The sequence below is a fragment of the Chiloscyllium punctatum genome, chromosome 28, assembly GCF_047496795.1.
Source record: "Chiloscyllium punctatum isolate Juve2018m chromosome 28, sChiPun1.3, whole genome shotgun sequence".
In the NCBI taxonomy this organism is placed as follows: domain Eukaryota; kingdom Metazoa; phylum Chordata; class Chondrichthyes; order Orectolobiformes; family Hemiscylliidae; genus Chiloscyllium; species Chiloscyllium punctatum.
In genome coordinates this window covers 64,467,894-64,482,642 of record NC_092766.1, presented here as the reverse complement: position 1 = coordinate 64,482,642, position 14,749 = coordinate 64,467,894, and the positions used below count along the sequence as shown (strand labels likewise).

The 14,749-nt window shown below is 41.6% G+C and overlaps 1 long non-coding RNA gene across 6 annotated transcripts in view; it reads right to left on the bottom strand.

Annotated features, from left to right (window-relative positions):
- LOC140454081 (uncharacterized) overlaps positions 1-2,936 on the bottom strand; it is a 53,449-nt gene extending 50,513 nt beyond the window's left edge. For all 6 annotated transcript variants that reach the window (XR_011952628.1, XR_011952626.1, XR_011952625.1 and 3 more), the window contains exons 1-2: positions 2,858-2,936; positions 2,113-2,219 (exon numbers count right to left, since the gene is read on the bottom strand). This is a non-coding gene — a long non-coding RNA (uncharacterized lncRNA). The remainder of the gene's footprint in view (positions 1-2,112; positions 2,220-2,857) is intronic.
- Between the last annotated feature and the right edge of the window lie 11,813 nt (positions 2,937-14,749).

Sequence of the window (14,749 nt, the reverse complement as noted above, 5' to 3'; positions counted from 1 at the left end):
GGGGAAGTCTCATGGCTCCTGCTGATTACCACATCCTGTCCTTGCTTGGCTGATGAATCACTTCTCCTTCATGTTGAATAACATTTGGAGGAAGCATCGAGGCAATAAAATGGTGTCAATTGTACTCTGGGTACAGGATTTCAATGTCCACAATTGAGACTAGCTCTGTAATAGAATTACTGACTGAGGTGGTCAGGTCCTAAAGGGTATAGCTGCTCAACTGAGTCTACAGCGGGTGGTGAGGGAACCAACAAGAGGGAAAAACAAGAGTGATCTCATTGTTATGAATTGACCAGATGCAGATACATCTGTCCATGACAGTATCAGTACGAGCGACCATCACACATTCATTTTGGAGACAAAGACTTGCCTTAAAGTTGAGAAAAACCTCCATTGTGTTGAGTGACACTATCACCGTTCTAAATGGGACAGACTTTGAAAAGATGTAGGATCTCAAACTGGATCTCTCTGAGGCACTGTGGGACATCAACAGCAGCAGAACTGTACTCCAGCACAATCTGTATTCTCATGGGTTTGCAAATCCTGCTCGCACCCATCACAATGGACAGGAAAGGAGGGCATGCCATGAGCAGCACCAGGCAGACTTAAAACTGAAGTGCCAACCTGGTGAAGCCATAAAACAGAACTACCAGCATATCAAACAGCATCAGCAGCAAGCAACAGAGCTAAGTGATCCTACATCCAATGGAACAGATCGGAGCTCTGCAGTTCTGCTACACCCAGTTGTGAACGGTGATGGACAATTAAACAACTCACTGGAGGAAGTATCACAGAAATCCCCACCCTTACTGATGGAGGGGCCTCACACACCCATGCACCAGATAAGACGACAGCATTTGCAGCAATCTTCAGCCAGAAGTGCAAAGCGGGATGATCCATCTCAGCCTTCTCCAGTGGTTTCCAACATCACAGATGCGAGTTTTAAGCCAGTTTGATGCAGTTTGAATAACATCAAGAAATGGTTAAGTAGTGCAAAGGCTACGGGCCCTGCCAATATTCTGGCAATAATACTGATATCTTGTGCTCCAGAACTTGCCACCCACCAATCCAAGTACCGCTCCAGCACTGGCATCTACCGACAATGTGGAACATTGTCCAGGGATGTTCAACACAAAAACACTGGGCAATCCAACCCAGGCAAGTTCCATCTATCAGTGCACACTCGACCAGCAGTAAAGTGATGGAAGATGTCATTGACAGGGCTACCAAGCAGCAACTGCTCAGCAACAGTCAGCTCAGCGACACTCATTTTAGGCTCCACCAGGGCCACTCAGCTCCTGATTGTGTTACTGCCCTGATTCACAATCAGGCAACCAGCTGAATCCCAGAGGTGAGGTGAGGTGAGAGTGACAGCCCAGTCCCACTCCAAGACCACTATTTCTAGCTGATTCTACCCTTGTATCAGCTCATATACTCTCATCCACCTTGTATTATCTCCAGATTTCATTTTCCCAACACACTCAGGGCCAGCTTCCCACATTCAATCTCCCTGTAATCTCAAGAAAGTCTAAATCTCTGCTTGTTGATTCATCAAAAGGCTCCTAATTATAATCAACAGCATACAGCCAGAGAGATGTACAGCAAGGAAACAGACCCTTCGGTCCAACCCGTCCATGCCGACCAGATACCCCAACCCAATCTAGTCTCACCTGTCAGCACCTGGCCAATATCCCTCAAATTAAAATTCTCACACTTTATTTAATTCCTGGCTGTGATAATCCCTAGCTCCCTGCACCACACACACTTTGAGACCTCGACAACCCATTTTCTTCGAGACTCCCAACCATTTGATAATTCATTACTTCACCTGTGTGGCTGTTTCTACAGTTCCTGAAGCAGCTTGGTCTGAAATTTGCAGCCAAAACCTCACAGGTCTGCTTTCCACCTTTAAGACATCCCTCAAAACCTGCTTTTTGGCAATGCTTTTGGTCACTTGACCTAATATCTCCATCTATGACCTTATGTCTAAAGTTCTCAATCGTACTTTTGTGAAATTATTAGCATGATAATAAAAATACAAACTGTTGTTGATTTGGACATTATTTTCAAATTATCACTGTTGCTGAATGAATAATCTATAATACCACTTACCCAACCACATTGTAGGAGCACCTTCACCACACAAACTGCAGCTGTACATGAAAGTCAAACATCACCCTCTCCACAAGCAACAGGGCTTTGGCATTAATCACTGGTATCTGTGGAAGGAGAAACACAGTTGATGTTTCAGGGAGTGCAAAATGGATTACAGGGAATGAAAATGGTGCAGAATCTGATATTCAGAAATGGAAGGAAAATACACTTGCTTGTTGGAAAAAAGAATTCTTGACTGTCAAAAATATTCAAGAAAAAAGTAATCTGATAATAGAGTAGTACATGGTCAGGGGCCGGGCCGCAGTGAAAAACTCATTTACAAAGGGTCTATAAAAGTAATAATACAGGAGTAAACAGACCAAAAATACACCCATGGTTCGAGATTGAGGAAACTAGATATTGACAAAGTGGTTATGAGGGAGCCCAGAGGTGAATCAGAGCAGGATTGGCTGCTATGGTCCCAAAGACATTATACGAGAGAAAGGCTGCACATGCGCCTGGCCGCACCTTGCCCCCTACAAAGATGGCGGCTCCGCACGTGTCCAGTGAATCGTTGTCCCGAATAAAGATGGCGGCGCTTACTCAGGTCTGCAGCCGCACTGAGGCCATTCCTCATTTACTGCAAACACGGGACTGGGACGTTCAAATTTGTGTTTTCCGACGTGCACAATTTGTTTGTAAAACTTCTCCGCTCATAGCAGCACAGTTTTTCTCCCGTTTCCCTGTTTATTTCTTTCCTTACCGTATCCTTTCTCTCCATAACTTCGCGAGCATTCATTCCAGCGACTCTGCGCCGCGCGCGAGGGTGATCACATGGTTTAGTTTAGCACCGCCCTTCATTCACTTTGATTGGTTGGAGGACCAACATCCCGCTAGGTCATCCAGATCCGCCCACCGTGCTTTCATTGGTCCGGTGCTGACATCAATCACCCTCGGGTCACTTTGTTGGCTAGAGCATGCGCAGTGTGTCCTGCTTTTGCAGATATGTTGGATAATGTGATGGGAGAGTTTACTGAGGGTAAGGATCCCTTTGTGTGAGCTCTGCAGTAGATTTCCTTTATTCATGGAGGGAATTGCCTTCCTACTCATGTCTGTATAGCTGTGATTGATGAATCAATGCCATCTGAATCAGTACATAAACACCCCATTTTCACTGCTTTTCACAACATCTGAGATCTTTAGCACATTGTATCACGCTCTTCTTTAGAAACAAAAACACATGAAACGGAGCCTCAAGGAAACGGAGCAGGAGTAGGGCATTCATCGCCTTCAGCTTGTTCCCCATTCTATCAGATCATGGCTTGGCCAATCCAGACCTCAACACCTCTTTTATGCTTGATCCGCATAGCCCTCAACTGCTCAATATTTCAAAAATCTATCTGCCCTCTTTTAAAATAATTTGAGACAGAGTCACGGATTCCCTACTATGTGGAAACAAGCTCTTAGTCCAACAAGCCAGAACAACCCTCCGAAGAGTAACCCAACCATTCCCCTCCCACATTTAACTTTCACAATTGTTTGGGCGAGAAAATTCTAGCCATTCACTGAGAGAAAAAATACATTCCTTTTTCTAAAATGAATGTTCCCTTATGTAATGTCCCCTGGTTTGAGACTTCACTGGTGCTAGAAGATCTAGTCAACATCTACCCTGTCAAGCTCCTCAGAATCTTGTTTCCATTAGATCACCCCTGCTTATCAATTCTTGTTCGGTCAACCCTTTTGTCCTCAAAGCAGCTAAGTGAATCTTTTTTGAATGGTGTCCGATGTTAGTTTATCCTTTATTAAATATGGGAGCTAACATTGTATACAGTACTCCAAGTGAAGACTCAGCAACAGCCAGTGTGGTTAACCAATCCTCAGTCCATGCTAATACATTACCCCGATACCACAAGCTCCTAAATTGTGCAATTAACTTTTATGTAGCACCTTATCATTTACACTTTTAAAATCCAAATCCAGAACATCATTCGATTACCCTTTATCAGCCCTGCTTGTTATCTCCTCAATGAACTGTCGCTAAATTTGTCAAATATAGTTTCTCTTTCACAAAACCCAGTCTCCCATGTTTAATGATAAGCTTTTCCAAATGTCCTGCAATTTCTTTCTTTAATATTCGACTCTGTAGATTCTTTCAGTAGATTTGCAAAGTATAATTCCCCTCTCTTAAATCCATGCGGACTCTGTCCAATCCTGTCACTGTTCAGTAAGAAACTTGACTGTACTCCAATATAGGTAATAAATGTATCTGTATTTATTTTTAAAAATTGATTACTTATAAATGCTGGACCCATGCAATATCAATAAATTAGTGACTCTGAATTTGGGTTATAATGTTTTTTTTTGTTAATTCCTTTTCGTACTGTGTTATGCAGACAGCACCAAGCGATCACTCTTAATTGTGAGTAACTTTGAAAATAATATATTTTAAAAATGACATGCCAAAATGCTGCCTCATTATTGTGCAAGGAGGATTTTGCATTCAATCGGTTGCAGATAAAACTGAACTGATCTTTGGTGTAACCTGCAGTCTGGCCAAATTGCAGCAAAGTGGCAACTCTGTTGTCAAATTCTTACTTGACACTGCCCAAGGCGATACTGATGGGACTTCACTTTGCCATTCTTGTTCACCAGCTTTATTTCCAGGTTTACTTGTATAATCATTCTAGAGCTTGTAAGTTTAGACAACTTCTCTTTTCGGTACATATGTAAATATCAAACTGAAATGTTGCACTGAATGGTACCAAATCTGAAATTAGTCTCTAATCTGATAGTAACATGCTCTGACCCTTCTACATATGTATTGGCATAAGTCTATGCCAGTTATTTTTCTGAAGCCTGTGATTCCTGATGAAGGGCTTATGCACGAAACATCAACTCTCCTGCTTCTCGGATGCTGCCTGAGTTGCTGTGCTTTTCCAGCATGACACTTTTCGACTCTGATGTCCACTTCTTTGGTCATCACTTTTTCCTTTGATCAACAAAAATTATTCTTGGTTTAATCTTCTCAAAGTGCAATACGAACCAATTCATGAAATTCAGATATCTCACATGTACGTTAACTGTCTGAAGGCTAAGACATGAGTAAATTATTGTCAGTAATTGAAACCGTGCTGACAAACCTGTGCAGTATCAGTGCCTCACCTTTACAGTGTTCCCAGATATCGCACAGCTGCAGTATTTTGTTTTGCACTCAGCTATATGTTGTTCTCACTTGTTTCTTTGTGAAAGATTACAAAATTAACTTGGATGAATGAACTTATGATTTCTTTAACCAATGTTGGGAGAAAAAAAAGTCAGTATTTCAACTGCTGTTAAAGTAAAATAAACTGATAATCAGTAGAAAGGGTTAAAGATGGACATGGATCAAATGCTGGCAAATGGGACTAGATTAATTTTGGAGATCTGGTCAGCATGGGCAAGTTGGACTGAAGGGTCTGATTTTGTGTTGTACAACTGTGACTTCATTCTCTCAATTATTCAAGAAGTTGAATGCTTCGAGGAGGAAAAGGAGGATTTATGCAGAGAATGCACTTGAAATGATGATTGAGGTATATCACATTGTTTCATGACCTTTTCCTCTGAGTTCTTCAATGAACAAACTTGTTTTATTATCTGAATAACTATGTATCATGTGATTTGTTTCACACAAAATATTTTGTTAGGATCTGGTGGACTATTAAGAAGTGTTCATGTTTAAAACTTAGGCAGCGTGATTGTTAAGCAAGAAAAGGTTGGCGTTTTACTCCCACTGAATCATTGCTCTATAAAAGGTAACAAGCTTTTTATCTGTTCTGGGCACAGACTATATGAAAGTCAATTCTGAAGGAAAAAATCCTCGTCGGTAATGTTCCCACGTATGTGGAGTAATTGCTTCTGGTCAGTCTTCAGGTTATAGAGGCTCAGAAAGAAATGAGTTGGCCAAAGTTAGCAACATCATTTGGATGGATTATGCACATTAGGGAAACTTGCAGGATCTGTCGAAGAAACACGTGTTTCAGAGTGTATGCAATAAACCTGAACATTGTTATTTTTTTCACAGAGTTTGTGACCCGACTGGAGCAGCAATGAAGCTCGTATTGTTTTTTAAATTTCCGAGCTTGCCAAATTATTGTTGGTAAATGCAGGTGACTTTATCAAAGCACATTTCACACTCCCCAGCTAGGAATTTGATCCCAATTCTGTCAGTCCATCCATTCCTATGGATAACAGGTATTTTAAATGTGAGCACTCCATTTAACTATTTGAATTGAATACTTCAGTGGTTACGTCCTCTTGGACTCTTAATTTCAAATTACTCAATGTGATTTTTTGTCCCTCCTGAATTTGCCAAGCACTGGGCAGTTCTGGAATATTCCAAATATTTACAATAGATGCATTCACACTGTTGAAGGCAATCTGGTCAATTTGAATACCATTCGGGTAGTCAACAACAATACATAAGTAACTTTATGAATTGCTTACTGTACACCAACAACACAAGCCAAGTATTAGTGAAACCACAGATTGATTCCCATGGATCCCCAAATCTAAACAGTGCATTCCAGATATGCTCACGATCACCATCTGGGAGCAGTCTCCCAAAGTGCTCCCAGAATTTAGAAAGCACACACACTGCCCTCCAAAGATAAATCTGCTGTCACAGGCTTCACTCTGATTGTATACAATGGCATTTATTGTCCAGTTCTTTAATGTGACAATTGATTTCACAAACAATTTATAAAATACTTTAAATCCTGAAGAAATGTGATGTCAGCCCTTTGTAGAAGTGAATGGAAAGTGTGATGTTTGCTTGACCTTTGGCTCTATGTATCAGGCCGAACTGAATCTTTAGCAAGATGTGGGATATTTCCCACACACTTTGCTTTTTTAAACAAATATTATGCTCTGAGATTTAAATCAGGTTTAATAAAAATCCTTCCAAAAATTGAGTTTGACTTCAGCTCCTTGGAAGAGACATGCTCTTGGCCTTCAATTTTGTGACATGTGATCATTCTTTGGTAAAGGTGCCTGTGTGAAACACTGCAGGATGTTGTGCTGAAGTGCCTCATTGGGTGGAGGAGCTTTATTACTGGTGTAACTTGGCTAATTTTGAGATGGAATATTATTTTGAGTTAAATCTTGTTTTTAAACTGAGATGTGCTTGTGTAACTCAAGTGTGGAAACTATGCTCATGTTTGCAATGAACCTTTCACTTTCAGAGATTAGTATTTTTCCGATCGGTTTTGTAAATAAAGTTCACTATAGAAAGCACAGTGCTGGAGAACTGCAGGTCCAGCAGCATCTCTGAGGGGAATAAAACATTGGAAGCTCCAAGTCTCATGATCATTTGTCCGTTCAGACAAAGAGTCACTGAAATTGAAATGTAACATTATTTTTCTCTTCACCAATGCCTTCACAACTGCTGAGTTTCTCCAGCACTTTGTTTCTGGGATTCAGATCTCCAGCACCTGCAGTTTATTGTTTTGTTATCAATCCTATGATTTGACTTGGGGAGCGAGAGGCAGCAACTGTGATCAATTTGGATAAAACTCCCCAACCATGGAAAACAAACACATAGTTCTTTATACTTTGCAAACAATGACTGTAAATAAGAAATGCGATTAAGCTAAGTGCAAGATGGTATACCACCTGCCTTGTCTCAAACTTGCTACTCATTTTTGAGGACTAATCTGTCAGAATTGTGTTTGCTCCCTTCCTTTGAGATCACAGTCCACAAATGTCCCAGTTCCAATTCCTGGGCCAGGCCCAGGGTACCACATTGCAGTGGGGTGAGGAGATTTGTGTCAGCCTGAAGTTTTTGTTAATAACAACCTTGCAGGTTGAAGTTGACGGTTTTGACGAATATTGCATCTTCAAACTTGGAGGAAATCCTTCCGAATGTATTGATTAACTGGACTGAGCCTGTTTACATGCTGCCCTGTTAGTAGTGCTGTAATATTCTCAGTTAATAATCACACAACACCAGGTTACAGTCCAACAGGTTTAATTGGAAGCACACTAGCTTTCGGAGCACCGCTCCATCAGGTGATTGTGGAGGGCACAATTCTAAGGCACAGAATTTATAGCAAAAATTTAGTGTGATGTAACTGAAATTATCCATTGAAAAATACCTTGATTGTCTGTTGAGTCTTTCATCTGTTCGAATACCATGATAGTTTCACTTCTTTCATGTGTAAATCACAAAACCTTTTTTCAAAAGTTGCATTCCTGACAGTGGCCCATCAAATCACTCATTGTATTAATCACTGCACAGTCTCAACAAAGGAATGAAACTGGATGGACCACATTACATCTACTAATGCACTGGAAAATACAACAACACAATCAGCCCTCTTGACCCTGCAACTTCCGCCTCACTGTGGGCCAACAGCAGCAGCAGAACTGTACTCCAGCCCAATCTGAAATTTCATGGCCTGGTATATCCCCATTCAACCATTAACATCAAGCCAGGGGATCAACCCTAGTTCAATGGAGAGTTCCACAGGAGCAATACCAGGCATACCGAAAAAGGTGGTGCCAACCTGGTGAAGCTACCCAACCTGCATGCCAAACAGTGCAAGCAAACCAAATAGAACTATGTGATCCAACAACCAATGGATCAGCTCTGAGCTCTGCAGTTCTGCCACACCGAGACAGGAATGGTGATGGACAATTAAACAACTCACTGCAGGAAGCATCACAGATATCCCCACCCTTACCGATGGAGGGGTCTCACACATCCGTGCAACAGACAAGACAACAGATTTGCAACAATCTTCAGCCAGCAGTGCCAAATGATGAGCCTTCTACATTGGTCCCTGACATCACACACGTGAATCAACTTGGTTGAAAACTTATTTCAAATCAGATCAAGAAATGGAGAAGTAGTGTAAAGGCTGTCAGCCCTACCAACATTGTGGCAATAATACTGATGGCTGTGCTCCAGTAATTGCTGCTCACCAAGACAAGTCCAGCACTGTCACCTCCTGACATTGTGGAACATTTCTCAGGGATGTTCAACACAAAAACGCAGGACAGAGCCAACCCAGCCAATTTCCCTCCATCAGTCGACACTCACTCAGCAGTGAAGTGATGGAAGGTGTCATCAACAGTGCTGTCAAGCAGCTGCTCAGCAATAACCTTCTGTGACACCCAGTTTGGGTTCTGCCAGGACCACTCCGTTCCTCCGTTCACAAACTGACAAACAGCTGAATTCCAGAGGTGAGGTGAGGGTGACAGCCCAGTCCCACTCCAAGGCCACTATTTCGACTTCAGTGATATCACCTGACCTCACCACAGTCTCAGCTCATTTACTGAAACTCTCATTCATTTATTTTGTTAACTCTAGATTTCATTATCTAAACCCAGTCCTGGCCAGCATCCCACAATCATCCTCCCTTTAATCTCCAGAATATTGAAAACTCTACCGCCCAAAAGCTCACTTGTACCAGAACTTGCTGATCCATCAAAAGGCTCCCATTTATAAGCAACAGCAATTTACTTTCACACACTTTATTTAATTCCTGGCTGTAATCATTCCTATCTTCCTGCACCACACACCCTTTCATATCTCAATAACTTATTTTAGTTAGACTCCCAATGATGTGTTTATTTGTGAGTTCAGCTGTGTGACTCTTTCTATAGATTCCAAGGCAACACGGTCTGGAATTCCCACCCTCTAAGATCTGCTTTCTTCCTTTAAGGCATTCCTGAAAAATTGCCTATTTGGCAATGGGTTTGGTCACTGGACATAATATTCTCCAGCTGTGGCCTTATGTCAAAAGTTCTCAATATTTTTGTGAAATTAAAAACATGTTGATTTGTACAGGTATATTCTACTTTTCACTATCGCTGAGTGATTAGTCTGTAATGTCTCTTACCCAACCACATTGTGGGAACGCCTTCACCATTCAAACTGCAGTTGTACAAGGAAGTCAAACATCACCCTCTCCACAGGCAACAGGGCTTTGCCAATGATCACTGGTTTCTGTGGAAGGAGAAATACACATGATGTTTCAGGGAGTGCAATATGAATTATAGGGAATGAAAATGGTGCAGAATTTGACTGTCAGAAATGGAAGGAAAATCCACTCCCTATTGGAAAACAAGAATTCTTGACTGTCAAAGATATTGTGGAAAAAATAACCTGATAATGGAGCAGCATACAGTCAGGAGTCGGGCAGCAGTGGACAATCCATTTATGAAAAGGTCTGTGAACGCAGTAGTAAAATACTAAACATGGCAAAAATACACTCATGTGAGACTGAGGAAGCGAGATAATGAACAAGTGGACATCAAGGAGCCCAGAGGTGAATCAGAGCACTGTTCACTTTTATGATCCCACAGTCAGAGATGTCTAGCACAAAAACAGACTCTTCAGTCCAACCCATGTATGCAAACCAGATATTCTAACCTAAACTATTCCCATTTGCCAGCACTTGACTGACATCCCTCTGAACCCTTCCTATTCAAATGCCTTTTAAATGTTACAATTTTGGTTGACCTTTAGGCTCCTTTTGAATTTTCCCCTCTCACCCTAAACCTATATCCTCGAGTTCTGGGCTCCACCTCCCCAGGGTAAACACCTTGTCTATTTATGCGATCCATGCCCCTCACGATTTTATACACCTCTTCAACATCACACCTCAGCCTATGACACTCCAGGGAAAATGGCCCCAGCCTATTATGCCTCTCCCTGTAACTCAAATCCTCTAACCCTGGCAACATCCTTAAAAAATCAATTCTCAAACCTTCCATGTTTCAGTGCCTCTTTCTGATAAGAGGGAGACCAGAATTCCACACAATATTCCAAAAGTGGCCTAACCAATGTCCTGTACAGCTCCTTTACTCAATGCTCTGACCAACGAAGGGAAGAATCCCAAACAATTTCTTCACTGTCCTATCTACCTGTGACTCTACTTTCAAGGAACTATGAACCTGCATTCCAAGGTCACTTTGTTCAGCAAGACTCTCCAAGACCTGACAATTCAGTGGGAGTCCTGCTCTGATTTGCTTTACTAAAATGCAGCACCTCACATTTACCTAAATTAAACCCTATCTGCCACTCCGCAGCCCATTGGCCCATCTGATCAATATCCCATTGTATTCTGAGACAACTTTTATCACTGTCCACAATACCTCCAATTTTGGTGTCATCTGCAAACTTACGAACAGTACCGGCTCTATTCACAATCAAATCATTTAAATGGATGAAGAAACAAATCCAAGAAAAAAAAACCATCCATTTCTCTGGGTTTGAATGTGGTCTGTGTAAATCCTGCCCTATGAATCTCTACCAGGGAGGGCTGCACATACATAACTCTGAACCTTGCCCCCAACAAAGCTGGCGGCCGCGCACGTGTCCAGTGAATCTTTGCCCCGAATAAAGATGGCGGTGATCACACAATGAGGTTATTTTCCAGTTTACTGCAAAAACAGGACTGTAAGTTTCAAATTTGTATTTTCCGATGTGCACCAAATGTTTGTAAAACCTCTTAGCCCATACCAACACCATTTCCCTCCCACTTCCTGCTGTTTATTTCTTTCCTTACCAACAGCTCTCCATCCACATGTCCCGCACATCCGCGCCCACCGTGAGGATGATCACGTGGTATAGTCTAGTCCCGTCCCTCATTTACTCTGATTGGTCGGAGCACCAAATGCCCCGCCAGGTCCTCCAGCTGTGCCCCTGCCTTTCCATTGGTCTTCCGCTGACATCAACTACCAGGGGCCCATTGTTGCTTGGAGCATGCGCACTGCTTCGTGGCTTTTGTTGCTGTTTATCAGTTACAAGAGTGAGACACAAAGTTAAAAATCACACAACCACCTGATGAAGAAGCTGCAAAGCTAGTCCTTCCAAATAAACCTGTTGGACTATAACCTGGTGTTCTGTGAATTTTAATTTTGTCCATCCTAATCTAACACCAGCACCTGAAAGTCAAGAGTGTGGGAAGAATGCAAAATATAACAACAAAAGAACTAGGAACAGGAGATGGCCGTCCTGCCCTTTGAGCTTGCTCTGTCATTCATTAAGATCATGGCTGATCATTTCGTGGACGCAGAACCATTTACAAATGTTCTCACCATATCCCTGAATTAATTAATTAATTCTTTTTTAAAAAGCTACCTTAGCTTTAAAAACGTTTACTGAACTAGCATCAACTACTTCCCTGGGCAATGAATTCCACAGAGGTCAAGAAGTTCTTCTCAATTCAGTCCTAAATTTGCTGCCTCTAGTCTTATAGTGATGCCCTCTTGTCCTAGCTTCACCTGCCAGTGGAAACATTCTCTCTACTTCTGTTTTATCCATTCCATTCATTATTTTATATGTTTCCCATTCTTCTGATTTCCAATGAATATAATCCCAATCTACTCAGTCTCTGTTAAGCTAACCCCCTCAACTCCGGAATCAACCTAGTTAACCTCCTCTGCACCCCCTCTAGTGCTGGTACATCCTTGAGCAAGTAAGGAGACAAAAACTGCATGCAGTACTCCAGGTGTGGCCTCACCAGCACCCAATACAGCTGGAACATAACCTCTGCTTTTAAACACAATCCCTTCAGCAATGAAGGACAAAATTCCATTTGCTTTCTGAATTGATTGTTGTACCTGGTGACCAACCTTCATGTACAAGGATACTCAGGTGGTGCCCCTACATAGCAAATGATGCAACTTTTTAAAACTCAAGTAATAATCTCTTTTTAAATATTACTCCATCCAAACAGTATGACTTTACATTTATGAACATTCTATTCCAAATGCCAGCCCATTGCCCACTCACTCAATGTATCTCTGTTCCTCTGCAAAGTTTCACAGTCCTCCACACACTTTGTTCTTCTCCTCATCTCAGTCTCATATGCAAACTTTGACACCCTACATGTGGTCCCCAACTCCAAATCATCTGTATCAATTCTAAATAATCGCAGACCCAACACTGATCCCTGAGGCACACTATTAGTCACTGATTGCCAGCCAGAATAGTACTCATTTATCCCCACACTTTGCTTCCTGTTAGCCAACCAATCTTCTATCCATGCTAATACTCTACTCCTAACACCATGCACCTTTATATTATGCAACTGCCTCTTGCACAGCACCTTGTTGAAGGCCTTTTGGAAATCCGGGTACACCACATCCACTGGGTCCTTGTTGTCCACCTTGCTCAAAATGTCTTCATAGAATTCCAAAAGATTTGTGAATCCTGACCTGCCCTACATGAACCCACGCTCTGTTGTCCAATGGGACAATTGCTATTAAGATTCCCTGTTATTTCTTCCTTGATAATAGACCCAAGCATCTTTCCCACTACAGAGAATAAGCTAACTTGTGTATAATTCCCCACCTTTTGTCCACCTCCTTTTTAAAAACGTGCCGTCACTTTTGCTGCTTTCCAATCTGCTGGGACTGCCACAGAGTCCAGTCAATTTTGGAAAATTACTGCCAGTGCATTTGCTATTTCTCCTGGCATCTCCTTTAGTACCCTGGGATGCATTCCATCAGGGTCAGAAGACTTTTCTGTCATTAGCTCAATTAACTCCAACAGTCCAACACTAGCTGTTCCGTAATAATGACAGTTTCCAAATCCTCACCTATCTTTGTCTCTTTGCTAATTATTGGCAAGATATTAGTGTCCTCCACTGTGATATCCCATAATTAAATGTTCCTTCTCATTTTCCAAAGGACCAACATTTACTTTAGCCACTCTTTTCTCATTCAATATAAAATTTTGTTTTCTGTCTTTATAGTCTGTGCTAGTTTTTTTTCTCATGTTCTATCTTACTTTTCTTTATAGCTCTTCTGTGGCTTTCTGTTGACCTTTATAGTTTTCCCAGTTCTAGTTTCAGGCTGTTTTTGGCCATTTTGCATGCCTTCTCTTTCAATTTGATTGCTTTCCGTAGATACCCATCACAGAGTATGCCTTTTCTTACAGTCCTTCCTTTTCACTGAAATATATCATTGCTGAGCACTTTGTAAAGTGCCTCTGAAAATCTTCCACTGCTCATCAACTGTCCCACCATAAAATCTTTGTTTCCAGTCTACTTTATCCAGGTTCTCCCTCATTCTATTGTAGTTCCCTGTTTTGAAGCACAGGACCCAGGTATGAGATTTTATCTTCACACTCTCCATATGTATTCTAAATTCAACCATACAGTGATCACTTCTTTCAAGAGGATCCCTAACTCTGAGGTCATTAATTATTCCTGTCTCATTGCACAGGGCCAGATGCTGGATAGATTGCTCCCTTGTCAGTTCCATTTCATACTGTTCAAGAAAACTATCATGGATACACTTAATAAACTCAAGGCTACCCTGACTGAGCTGGTTCGACCAAACTACATGTAGATTAAAATCACCCATGATAATAGCTGTACCATTTTACCGGCAATAGTTATTTCTTTGTTTATTGCCCATCCCAATGTGATGTTATTATTTGGTGGCCTGCACACAACATCTGTCAGTGACTTTCTTGTTGGAATTTTGAATGCATCATTCCAGTTTCTCCGAATGTACAGCAATAACAACAACTATTTGCATTGAATGGAATCTTTTACAATGGCAAATCTCCCAAGGTGCTTCATGGATGATCAAAATATTGATTAAAGAGAATGATTTTAAAATACATCTTAAAAGGAGGATAGAGAAGGTGAGGGAGGGT